The sequence below is a fragment of the Panthera tigris genome, chromosome X (assembly GCF_018350195.1).
Source record: "Panthera tigris isolate Pti1 chromosome X, P.tigris_Pti1_mat1.1, whole genome shotgun sequence".
NCBI classification, from domain to species: domain Eukaryota; kingdom Metazoa; phylum Chordata; class Mammalia; order Carnivora; family Felidae; genus Panthera; species Panthera tigris.
In genome coordinates, this window is record NC_056677.1 from 65,435,144 (window position 1) to 65,454,662 (window position 19,519).

Below are 19,519 nucleotides of genomic sequence, written 5' to 3' on the forward strand. Positions count from 1 at the left end.
GATTGGTAATATCTAGAGAGATCCAAAGATTTAAAAATTTTAAATTGAAATCAAAGAATCCACTTATTAGAATAACAACAACAAGGGGTATTAATAGGAAAACAAATAAGTATTCAGAAGTAACTAGGAGCTTTTTAACCATAAAGAATAAGACAGATACTAAAATGGAGAAACTCAAGCTGAAAAACAAAAATAATACTGGAAAATATGGAAAGTCTTTATCTTAGAAAGAATATGGAAAACCTAGGGTTCTTGGTGAAAAAGTCCAAGAGTTATAGGAATATAGATGCATATAATCTGCTGAATCTGAGATTTGGTTTACTAGATAGACCCAGGAAAGCATATTTCCAAAGTAAGGAGATAATAAAATGAGATATCTTGGAGAGTAATGGCCTTATGAAGAAGAGGTCCTGTAGTGCCCTGCCATGTAGTATCCCCTGTTCTCCAGGTCCTGGTGCTTCTGGAAGTGTCTCCAATGTGTGCTGCATGTATTCTGCCTTTTGCTCTGTCCTTCAGGGTAGTTATCTACAGAGGTACTCTGCCTGTTGTGGGCAGTGTTTGGTCCCTGCCATAAATGTAGTATGTTTTAACTAGACATGGTCTGGTCTGCTTTTGAAATGAGACCTGTTGCTACCACCGCTGAAACTGAGACTCTGCAAAATTCCCAAGTCAGGAGATGCACTGTGGGTAGGGGTTTGGGCCAGTCCTCTGGGGTAGGGGGCCTACCACATTGGGGGCTGAAGCAAAGGAGGTGGAGAAGGGCAGTTCCACCAGAATATGGGGGGAGAGGGCTTGATGTAAGCAAGTTAGATAGCAAGTTTTGGAGCTACACGTGTTCCCACAGGTTGCCCTGTGCTTATGCTGAGGGGCAGGGGAGGGAAATGGCACCTGCCAGTTCTTTTGTTCCCAGAGGTGTCTCTCCATGAACACTGCCTGTCTGCGACACACTCTGAAATGAGAATATAACCTCCCCACTGTGTGTCCCAGTACTCTTCAGATCACTGATTCCACACTGTATGTCTATGGGTTGTTTTTTCTGCCTTCACTCCAGGAGCACCACAGTGCCCTCCGGCCCCTATCCCAGCCTGTCTTGCTGACCTTTAAAACTCCAAACTTTAAGCCCAGATGGTTGCCAGAAGTCACAAAGTTTGGCCCCTCTCCCTTTCCAAGCCAGTTTCTATGAGGATTTATTCCCCACGCTCTGAGCTCCCCTGTGTGTTAGTCTTTCTCTTGCCACTCTCCATGACTGCAGCTCTCTCGCCACCACAGTGGCCAAGATCTGTTTCTGTCCTAAACCATGTCAGAATTCCTACCTTCTTCTATGTGGCCTCTTCTCTACCTTTAGTTGTAGAGTTTTCTCTGCCAATCTTCAGGTCAATTTCTGGGGTATTTACGATGATTTGTAGTTATCTAGTTGTATTTCTGGGACAGAGACTAGGGTCCTCCTACACTGCCACCATCTTCCAACCTGTCTATCCAATACAGCTTCATTTTAAATCTATTTCCTTTCCTCTTGTCATTTGTTAAGATGGGTAAAAATAAAGAAAGTAAAAAATAATCTAGGTTTTTGGTTTTCCTGGAGCTCAGCTGATTCAGGATTATGGCGTTTTGTGTGTGTGTGTGTGTGTGTGTGTGTGTGTGTGTGTGTGTAAATATAAAATCTTCTCTCTTCCTCCTAATTGAGAATATATTTCCTCTCTCTAACCAGGAAAATGGTTGCAAATTATTTCCTTAATTTTTTTATATTCCCCATTAAAATTATTCTTCTCCATTGTCCAGAGTATTGGTGAGATAGGCACCTACCCACATGGTAAAAGCAATATAAGGAAAGGCAGCCATGTTATTTTGCCCAGTATATGGTATCATGCTTGTCAAATGAAACATACTTAATAAATCACTGTTGAAGAAATAAAGGAATTTATGGCCCACTGGAGTCTAAATTTTCTTTTCCACTCCACAGAAACTACTTATTGTTATTTATCATTATAGTTATTTGTCTAATTTCTAAGTCTGATGAACATTTTAAAAATGTCTTATCTTACTAGATAGCACAACTTCATTCCACACTATTGATCACATTTTTCTCTTTGAAACTTTCTACTTCATAACACTCTTTAGCATTTTTTGGCTCTCCTTGTGTATATTTAACTGTACTTTCTCTATGCTTTTCATGGACTTCTCTCCACTCTCTCAATGTAGGTGTTCCCAGGATTCTCTTACACATTTTTTTCTGATTTTGCACTCTTTCCTTGTGTGAACTAATTTATACTTTATCTTTGATTAATCTATATGACAAGTCCACATTTCTCTCACTTGAACATCACACTCACCACTTGCTCATCATCCAACTCTTGCTAGATAGCTCTGTCTCACAGGCACTTCAACATATTTAAAATTGACCTCAGTTTTTCGCTCAAAAGACTTCTTCATTCAGTATTTTCAGTCTCATTTGGAAACACCATTTTCTTCCCAGTTACTCAAACTAGGATTTATCTTTTACTTCTTCTCCTTTATATTTTACATTCAATCAGTCACTAGATCCTGCTGATTTGATGTAAATATTTATTGAACTGTTCCTTATTTTCTATTCCTACTACTATAGTCATAGTTCAAACTCTCACCTTCTCTTTTTGGGACTATTACAGGATTATCCGTCCATTAAATCATTTTATTCAACAAATATTTTCCTTACCTCTCTTCTTATCCTTTTCAAGTTCATCTACTCTACAGCTACCTGAAAGTTCTATCTAAAATAGAAGTCTGATTATGCCACATCTCAGCTTAAAACTCTTTAATGGTTCCTCATTATTTTCAGCATAAGATTCAGGCTCCTTTAACATAATCACATAAGGTCCTTTATGACTATTCCTCTTCCTATCTCTTTTATCCTTATATTCTACAATTGCTTTATATATTATTTTATAGGACCAATTCAGAGCTTTGTCTCCAAGTCCACATGATAATATCTATCACTTCTGTAGATTTGCTTTGGGCTTTCAATCAGCCTGGAATTCCATCTTCTCCTAAACCCCAGTAATTCCAATTCATCCTTTAAGACTTGGCCCAGTTGTCATCCATAGGCACCTTTTCTTGACCGCTTCACTATCTCCTTATCTAATTATATCATTCTTTGTACTGACTGATTGTATTTATAATTTTTGGTTAATGTTCCATTATATTAAACTTTTTGAAGGTAGGGACTCTATCTTTTATCGCCTGGGCCTGTCATAGTGCCTGGCACCTAGGAGGAACTTCAAAATTATTATAGTCAATTGATATACATTGTATGTATATCTTTGCCAAAGCTATACACTTTTTACTGGTGATTCCCTTGGGAATCGAGAGCTCTGTCATTGCAGGTGATCCCTGTTTTTATTTGCAACAAGAATTGACTATAGTTTAATAAACTTTCTCATTTACTTAAAAGTGGTACTTAATTTATGAAAGTTACTATTTTTATGTAGTTGCTCAGTCAGCGACACTGAACTTGACAACTACTGTTATGTGGGGTTCATGGAAATTTTTGGTATTAAAAAGAGGTCTTTATACTCAAAAAGCTTGAGGACCATTACCCTGTACTGTAAAACTTATAGAATTCAGGAATTTATTTCTTCTATTAATCTCTTTTTCCTCAAAACACCAGTTACTAGCACTAGTGAATGGTAATAATTAAATATGATAGTTATGCTGTTTTACTCAATGTTAATTAAGCTCTTATTTTTTGCCAGAACTTTCTTTCACTGGGTGCTATTAAGGGAACTCAGAGATATGTACTTGTATATACATACATAGGATTTTTGCTTCAGTTATCTGATAAGAACAGGTACAAGTGATTTGGAGCACTTGGATTGCTCAAATAGTATCCTATTTTATTTGAATGCTGTTTCCATTTCTGTTAGAAACATCTTAATCAAGAAGATTAAAAAGGAAGTTTTTCATGGTCATGAACATTGTTCATTCTTTATCCTGGTTAAAAGGAAAGAGATGTTTCATAACAAACACAAATGTTCTCAAATAGAAATTATAAAAAAAAATCCAAATGTAAGGAGAATCATACTAAGAATTGTACTTAGATTTTACCTTTGTTCTGAAGAAATACTCCATTCTGGATGTCTGAAATGAAGGGAATTTTGAAAATACATCAATACACCCAGAGGCACCTGGGTGGCTCAGTCAGCTAAACATCTAACTCCTGATTTCAGCTCAGGTCATGATCTCATGGTTCGTGAGTTTGAGCCCCACATTAGACTCTGCATTGACAATGTGGAGCCTGCTTGGGATTCTGTCTCCCCTGTCCCTCTGTCCCTACCCTACTTGCTCTCTCTCTCAAAATATATACACTTAAAAAATTATTTTTAAAGAAAATACATCAGCAAAAGCTCAAGACAGAAATATGATAGACCCTTAACATTTAAAATAAAGTTATCTAGCATTTAAAAAGAAACTTTATATACCAGTTAATATATTCTAAAGAAAATGATTTTGGGATACTGTTCATCCTTATCATCTAGCATTATGGTTACCTAGAGTAATTTCTTCATAAACATTTATTGATCATAAGAAGCAAATAAAAACAGTGCAAAAATTTTTGCATTCAACTTCAATGTGATATACCACAACTAAACCTCAAGTTGATGATTAAATTATTATATACTTTTTATTGAATTAAAATACTTCTTATAACCCAAATTATATTGTATTACTTTTCTATCTATGTATATATTATGTATATCATATTTTTCATAATTTGCATCATAGTATGTAACATTTTATATCCAATTTTAACATCTTGAGCATTTTCCAATACTATTAAGTACTCTTTTAAAATGATTTTATTTTATTTTTCATGATCATGTTCCATGATCACATACTGGGTCACAGAACAGTCCTCAATAAATATAAAAGAATTGAGATCATACCATGCACACTTTCAGATCACAATGCAATGAAACTTGAAATCAACTACAGGAAAAAAATTTGGAAAACCTCCAAATGCATGGAGGTTAAAGAGAATCCTACTAATGAATGAATGGGTCAACCAGGCAATTAAAGAAGAAATTTAAAAAATACATGGAAACAAGTGAAAATGAAAACACAACAATCCAAACCCTTTTGGATGCAGCAAAGGCAGTCTTAAAATGATTTTAAATGTCTGCCTAACAGTCTGTTATCTATAATGTATCCAACCTTTCTTTTATTGAATGTTTAATTTTCATGGAATATCTTTGTGCCTAAATCTTTGCTTCCATCTCATTTTTAAATTACTACTTTAAGAAAAATGCTATCTCATTATTTTATTTTTCTTGATATGTTTCAGGAATTATTAGATGTTGGGAATGAAATAAGATGATCCTCTACCTCTAGTACTTGAGGGTCCATTGAAAGAGACAGACATGGGGCCCCTGGGTGGCTCAGTAGGTTAAGCGGCGGACTTCAGCTCAGGTCACGATCTCGAGGTGCGTGAGTTCGAGCCCCGCGTCGGGCTCTGGGCTGATGGCTCAGAGCCTGGAGCCTGCTTCCGATTCTGTGTCTCCCTCTCTCTCTGCCCCTCCCCCGTTCATGCTCTGTCTCTCTCTGTCTCAAAAATAAATAAAACGTTAAAAAAAAAAGAGACAGACATGAAAGCAAATGATGTGATAATAAAATAGGAGGTGTTAACAATATTAAGTAATACATATATGTAGAAAGTGCTATGGAAACCAGAAGAAGCAACTATAACTCTATATGAAACTATAATTCTGTGACTTCATTTTCTCACGTAAAATTTTACAAAATGTAGTTATTAAGTATATGCACCAGTGATAGAATAGTTTCATGAATACTTGCGGGTGCTTTCATGAGAACCATTCCAAATTGTAGTGTATACACATTCCATTTCGATGGATTTTTTCCCCATTTCCTAAACCAGGGATTCTCAAGGTAGGGTCTTTGGACCAGCAGTATTAGAATCACCTGCAAGTTGGAAATGCACATTCTCTGCCACTACTCCAACCTTCCCAATCAGATATTCTGGTAGTTGGGTCAGCAATCTGTGTTTAAGAAACCTTCCAGGTGATTTTAATGTAGGCTAAAGTTTGAGAACTGCTCTAGATAAAACGATGTCTGCCACCAGTATATCATTCTCCTTAGTCAGTCACCCAAGTTTGAAATCTTCAAGCTATTGCATCATGGAATCATTTTAGATTTGGAATGAACTCTAGAGAACCTTCTCATTATAATAGATAAGGAAACTGAGGCACAGAAGGTTAAATAATTTGACCAAAGCCATGTATCTAGTCCTCTTGGTTAATTCTTTTCTCCTGATTTCCCATATATATTTATCACCAAATGTAATTGATTCTAAAGTTATAATGTCCCCACTCTTCTGCTTTCTCATTCCTATTATCATACTCCCTGGCTTTTGCCCTTTAGTTTAATTCACTGTATGTACTATTTCTGGATTAATCTTCACAAAAGGCATCATTTTTGACAAGTCACTTTCATACTCAGAAACTTTGGTGTCTCCCTATGGCCTAACAACTGTATTTTAAACTTACCTCTTAAATAAATTTTTCTAATTTGTAAGAGCCAGTCTGGTTTACTCATTGACTCCCATCTGCATGCCTTGTGCCATCCATTTTATTCCCTTTTTACTGTTGTTTTTTACATTCTATTTCAACTTTTAATTTTCTTAATACTTATTTATTTTTGGGAGAGTGCAAGCAGGGTAGGGGCAGAGACAGGGGGATGGAGAATCCAAAGAGGGCTATGCACTGACAGGTTGAAAGCAGCATGCCCAGTGTGGGGCTTAAACTTGCAAACCATGAGATCACGACCTGAGCCGAAGTCAGACGCTCAACTGACTGATCCACCCAGGTGCTTCCTTCTATTTTTTAATTTTTCCCATCCTGGAATATTTACTCTATCCCTTTTACCTATTTTTCATAATTCTACCTATGTTTCAAAATAAAACTTAAGGTCCATACCTAAAAGCCTTTTCTCATCATATCCAGTCTCTCCCTTCTCTGAACTCTTATTCTCTTTTTATGTGCAGTTCATTGGGCACTTAACTGTATATACTGTTTGCATTGCTAGTTGACTTTTCAAGTATATGGGTATATATGTATATATGTCTTATTTTCCTAAGTTGTAAATTTTTTTGTAGGCATGGAGAGTACCTTATGTTTTCTTTAGTGCCTTATTGTAATAGATGCTCAATAAGCTAGTGATCTGTAACATTGCAAAAATATTTTGATAACATTATAAGTTTTGCTGAAATGTAAAATTTCTAATTGTGAACCAGTTTATAACTATATTTTGTACAATTTGTATATGTATATTTTAAGTCAGTTTAATTCAAGTGACTTTTCACCCATTTCTTTTATGATTACATTTTTTTCTACCTCCTTTCTATTTTCTGTTTCCTTTCTGTGCAAATTTCTGGAAGACAAGAAAACTCTGCATGAAAAATAGTGTTTCTAATGATGTCAATACAACTCTTACTAATTTTTAGTGAAAACTTACATGGTAAATGAAGCATAATATTTCTGAAAAAAACTCTAGAAACCTTTAATATTAATGTTAAAACTCAAATTTCTAGCCTACAGACTTCTGAAAAGAACATAGCCCTGTGCTTAGGGTACTGATATTTTTATTCTCTTAAGAATTTAGCTTTGTGCTTACTGATGTTTCTGGTGAAATGGAATACCTGATTGTAATAAATAAGGCAATAAATATTATGTGCCATATGTTGTTTACTTATTTGATATAAATAGATTTTTATATTCCTAGATGGTAAATTGAATATCACAACAGTTTTCTGAAATACATGCTGTTGGGCTAGATAAGGAATTTCAATGCTGATTTTTTGAAGGTGGTATAGGATAGATCTCAAAGACATTTTGGTATTTCGCTACTTGTAATTATTAAAGTTTATGGCCTAATTGCTTATACCATTGTATTTTAATTTTTCTCTGTTGAAAGGACAAGAGGTAAATAATCTCACTATATTATAAATTGTATTTTTTTCTTGTTCGTTCATCCCCATTCACAAAGTCAATGAAGTGCTGAAATGTTTCTTGTATCTTTATAGTGTTGCAGTTTTCTATCATAATTAGAAAATAGACTACACAACAAAAATATACCTGCTAGGAATGGGTATAGAGAGTTATTGTATTTAAACATCGATGGATGAAATTTATCTTTTTGTTCAATAGGTAATTCTTTTTTTTTTCATGTATTTTATTAACTTCTCGTTCTCTCCTTCAAATTCTTCCTGTATCACTTTTCTCTGAGCCATTCTTTTCAGACTTAACAGAATATACATTGGTTATGTGTCTTTAAAAACCTATCTTGAAATTGGCTATTAACATTTTACTCAGGTCTCAATTTTTCATGTTTTGGTTATTTTGTGGATGAACTTCTTTCTACATCTTAGGTTTCCCTATCTGCCATCATGTTATCATGTAGGTTTTCCTTGCTGGGCAGCCCATGTATGTATATTCAGGGAATATAATTCAATCTTATTATCCATAATCAGAAACTTACTTAAAAAGGTAAATTTTCTATCAAAAATCTATAATACATTTTAAAGAACTTAGTAGTTATTGAGATTATCCATTATTTTTAATTATTCGTCTTTTCACTCCAACTCTAGCACTAATAAACAATAGTAACTAGTTAACTTCCTAGATCATGACACATAGCTAATTATAATGGGAAATTCAAGACATATCAAGAATAAAATGAGCAACTGACGTCAAGGAGAAGGTACCATCAGTAGTGTAGAAGATCTTCATAATGGCTTTACGGCCACTCTGCCTACTTCCCCTGTTTCTACAAAGTCAAGAATAGGCATTAGAAAAAATTTTAAGAAGAATATCTTAGATCTCAAAGATAATAAATTAACCTTTCCTTGTCCATCATAACCAGAAAATTGTTTCTTATCAGTAATCCAGTTTGTTTTAAAATCTAGTCTAGTAGAGAGCCTGACTTTCTCTGCAGTCTTTCATTCATGTCTCTAAACACCTAAAACATTTTACTCTTTAGCTGCTTCTTCTACAAGAACAAATATTTACATATTTGTAAGCTTTATAAAGCTTATAATAAGTTTGACTTTAACTTATATAACCTTTCTGAACTCCATTTATCTGATGTAAGTTGAATGGATTGCCCATTTTTGTACACGTATACACACCTACTTACACCAGCACACTCACACACAAGCACACAAAGAGCTAACATGATGTTCCAGGTACTGTCCTAAAGACTTTATATATGACTCATATAATCCTCTTTACAGACATTGAAACCTATTCATAGGGCTGCAAATTAAACCTTAAGGCCAGGCAACTAGTAAGTGCTAGAACCAGGAAATAAACCCAGTTAGTGTAACTCCAGAGCGTCATACCAACTTTTATTTTTGAGTTTTTATTTAAATTCTAGTTAGTTAATAGTGTAATATTAGTTTTTGGTGTACAATACAGTGATTCAATACTTCTATTAAATACCTGCTGATCATCACAAGTGCATTCCTTAATCTCCATATATATTTAGCCTATCCCCCCCATGAAATGTGGGTTTACTTATGGACTCTTTATTCTGTTCCTTTGATACATGGGTCTATTTTTTGTGCCAGTACCATACTGTTTTGATTACCATAGCTTTGTAGTATATCTTGAAGTCGGGGATTGTGATACCTCCAATTTTGTTCTTTCTCAGGATTGCATTGGCTATCCAGGGTCTTCTACGGTTCCATAAAAGTTTTAGTATTATTTGTTCTAGTTTTGTGAAAAATGCTATTGGTATTTTGATAGGGATTGCATTGAATCTCTAGATTCCTTTGGGTAATATGGACATTTTGACAATATTAATTCTTCCAATCCATGAGCATAGAATATCTTTTCATTTGTTCTTTTCATTTGTTCTTCAGTTTCTTTCATGAATGTTTTATAGTTTTCAGAGTATATGTCTTTAAGTTCCTTAGTTAAATTTATTCCTAGATATTTAATTGTTTTTGTTGCAGTTGTAAATGTTTGTTTTTAAATTTCTTATTTTTCTGACTTCGTTTTTTAGTGTATAGAAATTCTACTGATTACTGAGTATTAATATTGTAGCCTGCTGGTTTACTGAATTTATTTCCAGTAGTTGTTGGTGGAATCTTTAGAATTCTCAATGTATAATATCATGACTTTTGCAAATAGAGATATTTTAATTTATTTTTTTGCCAATATAGATGCCTCTTATTTCTTTTCCTTGTCTGATTACTGTGGCTAGGTTTCTAGTACTTTGTTGAATAAAAGTGCTAAGAGTGGGCATCCTTGTCTTGTTCCTGACCTTAGAGGGAAAGCTCACAGTTTTCACCACTGAATATGATGTTAGCTGTGTTTTCCATATATTGACTTTAATATGTTGAGGTATGTTCCCGCAACCCTATTTTGTTGAGTTTTTATCATGAATGGATGTTTAATCTTATCTATTTCTGTATCTATTGGAATGATTATATAACTTTTAACAATGTGGTGTATCACATTGTTTGATTTGCAAATTTTGAACCACTCTTGCATTCCAGCAATAAATCCCACTTGATCGTGCTGAATGATCTTTTCAATGTTGTATGTGGTTTGCTAGTATTTTACTGAGAAGTGTATGCACCTATGCTTATCAGGGACATTGGCCTGAAGTTTTCTTTTTTTTTCTTTTTCTTTTTTTTTTTTTTTGTCGCGTCTTTGTCTGGTTTTGGTATCAGGATAATGCTGGCCTTGTAGAATGTATTTGGAAGCTTTGTTTCACTTCTATTTTATTTTGGAATAGTTTGAGAAAAGTAGTTATTAACTCTCCTTTAAATTCTTTATCAGGCATATTGTGTATTTCCATTTCATTTAGTTCTTTTTCTGAGGATCAACTCTTTCTTTTGGAATGCTTTCCTGTTTTCTCCCCATTTTGCTTGACTTTCTGTTCTTTTAATTTTTATAGATTAGCTAGAACAGCTACTTCTCTAAACTTGAAAGAATGGTCCTTTGTATGGTTGTACCCTATGTAGACTTTGTGTGCTTGGTGACATTTTCTGGCTGGTTGGATCTGTGGCTGGCATGGACTGAGGGTCCCAGGGCTCTCCACATAGTGGGCCTCCTGGTAGGATAGCTAAAGCTGAATTGGGTGCAAATCAGTGTAGTTCCTGGCCTTTCCATGCAGTGGGTGTCCTGGTAGGACAGCTAAAGCTGATGTGGATGCAAGCCAGTGTGTCCTGAGGCTCTACATATAGAGTGAACCTTGTCAGGATAGCTGGAGCCAAAGTGGAGGTTATGTGGGACATCCTGGGGCTCTCTGTGCAAAGGGTGCCCTAGCAGGTTAGCTAGAATTGATATCAGTATGGGCCAGCTGTTCCTGGGGCTTTCAGCATATTGAACACTTTGACAGGACACCTAAAGCTGTAGTGGGTGGAGGCCAGGGGTCTTGGTATTCCACATGTTGGGGGTACCCAACATGTCCTGGAAAGACAGCTGAAGCTGATGTAGGTGTAAGTCAGAGGATCCTGTGGTGATCCACAGTGGGGGTGCCCCAGTGGGGCAGCTGGAGCTGAAGCAGTGTGCAGCTGGGAGGTCCCTGGGCTTTTTGTATAGAAGGTTTCCTTATAGGTTAGGTAAAGCTAAAGTGGATACAAGTTGGGGAGGGGGTCACAGGACTCTATGTTAATAGGGCACCTTGGCAGGGAAGCCAAAGCTGAAATGGGTGTAAACCAGGTTATTCTAGGACTCTCCATATAGAGTGTGCCCTAGAGTGCCAGTGTAGCTGAAGCAGGATATAGGCTGGGAGTTTCTGGGGTGCTCTGCACAGGGGGCACCCTGGCAGGACAGCAAAAGTGATCCTGGACCATTGCAGTTCCTGAGCTCTACATGAAATGTGCCTTGGCAGGATAGCTGAAACTGAAGTGGTTGCAAGCTGGATTGACATGAGGCTCTTCACACTGAGGGCACCCTGGTGGGACAGCTGAACCTAAAGTGAGTACAAACCAGGGTGGTCAGTTCAGGAGGTGTTATGCCTGGGCAACTGGATCCAGAGTTGGCATGGGTGGGGGTGTTCCTTGGAGCTTTACACAGGGAGCACCCTGGTGGGTTGGCTGAATCTGAAGCAGACATCAGGTGGGAGGTACTGGACCACTTTGCAGCAGTCGTACCCTAGTATGCTGTCTAAAGCCAAAATGGTATGGGCCTGGAGTGTTCCAGGGTACCTTGTACTTGTGTCACCTTGGCATGAAGACTGAAGCTGTAGTGAGCACTAACCAGGGGTGCCCTGTTGTACACAACCCTGTGGCTGCCATGGTAGAATAGCTGGTACTGGTGTGTGCTAGGGGCCCAGGGCTCATTGAGATGGCATACTGGTTTGGGTGCCTGGACACTGGTCTGTGATTTCAAGGTGGAGGAGGATTGTAGACTGTGTTTATCAGCCCTTCCAACCCCAGAGAGAATTCCAGAACTCTTACCACTTGAAAGAGTTCTAGAGCTTTCTCTTTTATATAAGAGCTTGTTTTTTTATGCTGAGTGAAACAGGAAATCACTAAAGGGTTTTGAGTAGAAAAAGGGACATAATCAGACCTCTATTTTTAAAGGTTAACTCTGGGTTCTATATTGAAAAAAATGCAAGAAAGTAAAGGTAGAAGGAGGGAGACCAGTTAGAAGGATCTTGCGATAATCCAGGCAAGAGATAATGATTTGTTTAGGCCAGATTGGGGACAGTGGGGCGTTAAGAGGTGGTTTGACATCTGGATATATTTTGAAGGGACAGCTCACAGCTTTTGTTGATAGGTTAGATTTAGGTGTGCTGAAAACAATGAGCCCATGATGACACACACAGTTACTGAGATGTGTGAAACCTTGCATAGGGATATGTTTGGGGTTTTGAATACTATCATGAATTCAATTTTGGAAACATTAAATTTGAGAAGAATTAGCACTTAGAAGTGTTAGCAGTTAGATGTACAAATCTGGAATTCAGGATAGAGTTCAGCCTGGAGATTTATATTGAAGAGCCATAATCATAGATAATATATAAAGCTGTGAAACTGATAAGATCACTGAAGTAATAAATGTATCTTTAAAAAATTCCTAGAGCTTAACTCAATCCAAATTTAAAGAAATGAAAAAGAAAAGAAGAATATTAAGGAGTGGCCAGAAAGACAATGGAAAACCAGATAAGTGTGGGATTGTGAAAAACAAGCAAAAAGTGTTGTTGTTGTTGTTGTTGTTGTTGTTGTTGTTGTTGTTTTTAAATACAATTTATTGTTAATTTGGCTAGCATACAGTGTGTACAGTGTGCTCTTGGTTTTGGGAATAGATTCCCATGATTCATCACTTACATATAACACCCATCCAGTGCTCATCCCAACAAGTGCCATCCTCAGTGTTTTAAAAAGACAAAGGGATCAGGGTGCCTGGGTGGCTTGGTTGAACGTCCGACTTTGGCTCAGACATGATCTTGTAGTCTGTGAGTTAAAGCCCTGTATCAGGCTCTGTCCTGACAGATCAGAGCCTGGAGCTTGCTTCAGATTCTGTGTCTCCCTCTCTTTCTTCCCCTCGCCTGCTCATGCTGTGTCTTTCAATAAACAAACAAACAAACATAAAAAATAAAAAGTAAAATTAAAAAGACAGAGGGATCAAGTGTACCAAATGCTGGTAGGTAGGTTCACTAAGATGTGGCCTACAGAATGAGTATTGGATTTAACAACTTCAACATCATTAGAGAATGCTTTAGTGAACTGGTGTGAGGAGATAAAATGGAGATAAGACATACATACAGCTTACTTTAGAAAATGTATTTCTGTAAAGGGAAGAGAAATGGGATGATAGCTAGAGAGGGAAAAGTCATGAGAATTTTTATTTAATCTGCAAGAAATAACAGTAATATTCCATGGGGGTTTTAAAAATAGTAATAGGTTTATTTCATGAAAGTTAGGCATATTAACACTAAGGAAAATTCTATGTTGATGAGAATAAACTTAGTAAAGTGGGAAAGAATGATGTTCCAGGAAGGAGGATAGAATATCCAGGACAATATCCTTGAGTACTGGAAAGGATGGGATAGGATACTGAGGTGGTGGGGTTTGCTTTGGCCAGAAATGTGTGCAAATCATTCATACTACACAGGAGAGAAAGCAGCATACATAGGCACAGAGACAGATATAAATGAGTAGAAATCAGTTGTAGATGCTTATAAAAATTATCTTTTGTTTCTGATTTCTCATTGTGGTGGGAAACAAGGTGCTCTGATAAGCATGACAACTGGAGAGAAGGTGTTAAAAGATTTGAGAAGAGAGAATTATATATAGTTGTCTAGGAAAGTGGAAGAGAATTAACTAGGGAAGTTCAGTATGATTGGCTGGCAACATTACAATTATACTCAAAATTGCTGGTTAATTAATTTTAAAGTGAGACTTGTCAGAATATTTTGTGTTTTTTTTAACACATGTTCACTTGTACATGTTCAGGCAAGAAATAAGCAGAGAGTTGGCTTTATTTTTTTAACATGAAATTTATTGTCACATTGGTTTCCATACAACACCCACTGCTCATCCCAAAAGGTGCCCTCCTCAATACCCATCACCCACCCTTCCCTCCCTCCCACCCCCGATCAACCCTCAGTTTATTCTCAGTTTTTAAGAGTCTCTTATGCTTTGGCTCCCTCCCTCTCTAACCTCTTTTTTTTCACCTCCCGCATGGACGTCTGTTAAGTTTCTCAGGATCCACATAAGAGTGAAAACATATGGTATCTGTCTTTCTCTGTATGACTTATTTCACTTATCATAACACTATCCACTTCCATCTACATTGCTACAAAAAGTCATATTTCTTTCTTTCTCATTGCCAAGTAGTATTCCATTGTGCATACAAACCACAATTTCATTATCCATTCGTCAGTTGATGGACATTTAGGCTCTTTCCATAATTTGGCTATTGTTGAGAGTGCTGCTATAAACATTGGGGTACAAGTGCCCCTGTGCATCAGCACTCCTGTAGCCCTTGGGTAAATTCCTAGCAGTGCTATTGCCGGGTCATAGGGTAGATCCATTTTTAATTTTTTGAGGAACCTCCACACTTTTTTCCAGAGTGGTTGCAGCAGTTTGCATTCCCACCAACAGGGCAAGAGGGTTCCCAATTCTCCACATCCTTGCCAGCATCTATAGTCTCCTGATTTGTTCATTTTAGCCACTCTGATTGGCATGAAGTGATATCCGAATGTGGTTTTGATTTGTATTTCCCTGATGAGGAGCGACGTTGAGCATCTTTTCATGTGCCTGTTGGCCATCTGGATGCCTTCTTTAGAGAAGTGTCTATTCATGTCTTCTGCCCATTTCTTCACTGGATTATTTATTTTTCTGGTGTGGAGTTTGGTGAGCTGTTTATAGATTTTGGATACTAGCCCTTTGTCCGATATGTCATTTGCAAATATCTTTTCCCATTCTGTTGGTTGCCTTTTAGTTTTCTTGATTATTTCCTTTGCTGTGCAGAAGTTTTTATCTTGATGAGGTCCCAATAGTTCATGTTTACTTTTAATTCCCTTGCCTTTGGGGATGTGACAAGTAAGAAATTGCTGCAACTGAGGTCAGAGAAGTTTTTTTCCTGCTTTCTCCTCTAGGGTTTTGATGGTTTCCTGTCTCACATTCAGGTCCTTTATCCATTTTAAGTTTATTTTTGTGAATGGTGTAAGAAAGTGGTCTAGTTTCAACCTTCTGCATGTTGCTGTCCAGTTCTCCCAGCACTATTTGTTAAAGTGACTGTCTTTTTTTCCATTGGATGTTCTTTCCTGCTTTGTCAAAGATTAGTTGGCCATAGTTTTGTGTGTCTAGTTCTGGGGTTTCTATTCTATTCCATTGGTCTATGTGTCTGTTTTTGTGCCAATACCATGCTGTCTTGATGATTACAGCTTTGTAGTAGAGGCTAAAGTCTGGGATTGTGATGCCTCCTGCTTTGGTCTTCTTCAAAATTACTTTCATTATTTGGGAACTTTTGTTGTTCCATACAAATTTTAGGATTGCTTGTTCTAGCTTCGAGAAGAATGCTGGTACAATTTTGATTGGGATTGCATTGAATGTGTGGATAGCTTTGGATAGTATTGACATTTTAACAATATTTATTCTTCCAAACCATGATCACAGAATATTTTTCCATTTCTAGGTATCTTCTTCAATTTCCTTCATAAGCTTTCTATAGTTTTCAGCATACAGATGTTTTACATCTTTGGTTAGGTTTATTCCTAGGTATGTTAGGATTCTTGGTGCAATTGTGAATGGGATCAGTTTCTTTATTTGTCTTTCTGTTGCTTCATTGTTAGTGTATAAGAATGCAACTGATTTCTGTACATTCATTTTGTATCCTGTGACTTTGCTGAATCCATGTATCAGTTCTAGCAGACTTTTGGTGGAATCTATCAGATTTTCCATGTATAATATCATGTCATCTGCAAAAAGTGAAAGCTTAACTTCATCTTTGCCAATTTTGATGCCTTTGATTTCCTTTTGTTGTCTGATTGCTGATGCTAGCACTTCCAACATTATGTTAAACAACAGCGGTGAGGGTGGACATTCCTGTAGTGTTACTGATCTCACGGGGAGAGCTCTCAGTTTTCTCCCATTGAGGATGATGTTAGCTGTCGGCTTTTCATAAATGGCTTCTATGAGGTTTACATATGTTCCTTCTATCCCGACTTTCTCGAGTGTTTTCATTAAGAAAAGATGCTGAATTTTGTCAAATGCTTTTTCTGCATCGATTGACAGGATCATATCGTCCTTTTCTTTTCTTTTATTCATGTGATGTATCAGATTGATTGATTTGCGAATATTCAACCAGACCTACAGCCCAGGAATGAATCCCACTTGATCATGGTGCATAATGCTTTTTGTATACTGTTGAATTCGATTTGCTAGTATTCTGTTGAGAATTTTTGCATCCATATTCATCAGGGATATTGGCCTGTAGTTCTCTTTTTTTGCTGGGTCTCTGTCTGGTTTGGGAATCCAAGTAATGCTGGCTTCATAGTATGAGTCTGGAATTTTCCTTCCCTTTCTACTTTTTGGAATAGCTTGAGAAGGATAGGTATTATCTCTGCTTTAATGTCTGGTAGAATTCCCCCAGGGAAGCCATCTGGTCATGGACTCTTATTTGTTGGGAGATTTCTGAGAACTGATTCAATGTTTTCGCTGGTTATGGGTCTGTTCAAGTTTTCTATTTCTTCCTGTTTGAGTTTTGGAAGTGTGTGGGTGCTTAGGAATTTCTCCATTTCTTCCAAGTCGTCCAGTTAGTTGGCATATAATTTTGCCTAGTATCCCCTGATAATTGCTTATATTTCTGAGGGATTGGTTGCCATAATTCCATTTTCATTCATGATTTTATCTATTTGGGTCATCTCCCTTTTCTTTTTGAGAAGCCTGGCTAGAGGTTTATCAATTTTGTTTATTTTTTCAAAAAACCAACTCTTGGTTTCATTGATTTGCTCTACAGTTTTTTTTTAGATTCTATATTGTTTATTTCTGCTCTGATCTTTAATATTTCTCTTCTTCTGCTGGGTTTGACGTGTCTTTGTTGTTCTGCTTCTAGTTGCTTTAGGTGTGCTATTAGATTTTGTATTTGGGATTTTTCTTGTTTCTTGAGATAGGCCTGGATTGCAATGTATTTTCCTCTCAGGACTGCCTTTACTGCATCCCAAAACTTTTGGATTGTTGTATTTTCATCTTCATTTGTTTTCATATATTTTTAAATTTCTTCTCTAATTGCCTGGTTGACCCATTCATTCTTTAGTAGGGTGTTCTTTAGCCTCCATGCTTTTGGAGGTTTTCCAGACTTTTTCCTGTGTTTGATTTCAAGTTTAATTGCATTGTGGTTTGAAAGTATGCATGGTATGATCTCAATTCTTTTATACTTATGAAGAGCTGTTTTGTGACCCAGTGTGTGATCTATCTTGGACAATGTTCCATGTGCACTTGAGAAGAAAGTATATTCTGTTGCTTTGGGATGCAGAGTTCTAAATATAGCTGTCAAGTCCATCTGATCCAATGTATCATTCAGGGTCCTTGTTTCTTTATTGATCCTGTTTCTAGATGATCTATCCCTGTTGTAAGTGGATTATTCAAGTCTCCTGCACTTACCACATTCTTCTCAATAAGGTTGCTTATATTTGTGATTGTTTTATATATTTGGGGGCTCCCATATTTGGTGCATAGACATTTATAATTGTTAGCTCTTCCTGATGGATAGACCCTGTAATTATTATATAATGCCCTTCTTCATTTCTTGTGACAGCCTTTAATTTAAAGTCTAGTTTGTCTGATATAAGTAAGGGTACTCCAGCTTTCTTTTGACTTCCAGTAGCATGATAGATTGTTCTCCATCCCCTCACTTTCAATCTGAAGGTGTCTTCAGGTCTAAAATGAGTCTCTTGTAGACAGAAAATAGATAGGTCTTGTTTTTTTTTGGTCCATTCTGATGCCCTATGTCTTTTGGTTGGAGCATTTAGTCCATTTACATTCAGTGTTATTATAGAAAGATGTGGGTTTAGATTCATTGTGATCTATGTAGTTTTCATGCTTGTAGTGATGTCTCTGGTACTTTGTCTCACAGGATCCCCCTTAGGATCTCTTGTAGGGCTGGTTTAGTGGTGATGAATTCCTTCAGTTTTTGTTTGTTTGGGAAGACCTTTATCTCTCCTTCTATTCTGAAAGACAGACTTGCTGGATTAAGGATTCTCGGCTGCATTTTTTTTTTTTTCTGTTCATCACATTGAAGATTTCCTGCCATTCCATTCTGGCCTGCCAAGTTTCAGTGGATAGATCCATCACTAGTCTTATCGGTCTCTCTTTATATGTTAGAGTGTGTTTATCCATAGCTGCTTTCTTTCAGAATTTTCTCTTTATCCTTGTATTTTGCCAGTTTCACTATGATATGCTGTGCAGAAGGTTGATTCAAGTTACGTCTGAAGGGAGTTCTCTGTGCCTCTTGGATTTCAATGCCTTTTTCCTTCCCCAGATCAGGGAAGTTCTCAGCTATGATTTGTTCAAGTATACCTTCAGCCCCTTTCTCCCTCTCTTCCTCTTCTGGAATCCCTATTATACAGATATTATTACATCTCATTGCATCACTTAGTTCTCTAATTCTCCCCTCATACTCCTTGTCTTGTTCATGACCTTGGGGGAAAGCTCTCCATTTTTACCCTTGAGGGATGATGATAGTTGTGGGGTTTTTGTATATGGTCTTTATTATGTTGAGGTATGTTCCCTCAAATCCTGCTTTGTTGAGGGTTTTGAGAATGAATGTTGTACTTTCTCAAATGCTTTTTCCACATTTATTGAAATGATAATATGGTTCTTATCCTTTCTCTTATTGATATGATGTACCTCCCTGATTGATTTGCAAATACTGCACTACCCTTGCAACCCAGGAGGAAATCCCACTTGATCATGGTGAATGATTTTTTTTTAATTTAAATCCAAGTTAGTTATCATATGTGTAATAATGATTTCAGGAATAGAATTTAGTGATTCATCACTTACATA

General features: G+C 36.7%; 1 protein-coding gene across 12 annotated transcripts in view; it reads left to right on the plus strand.

The window, feature by feature from the left end:
- Window positions 1-19,519, plus strand: part of TENT5D (terminal nucleotidyltransferase 5D) — an 84,730-nt gene that overhangs the window by 18,093 nt on the left and 47,118 nt on the right. The window contains exon 1 of one of the 12 annotated variants that reach the window (XM_042975046.1): window positions 11,905-11,978. The exons of the other annotated variants lie outside the window; for them this stretch is intronic. The gene's annotated coding sequence lies outside the window, so the exon portion shown is untranslated. Of the gene's footprint in view, window positions 1-11,904; window positions 11,979-19,519 lie in introns of those variants that run through there. 12 annotated transcript variants of the gene reach the window in all.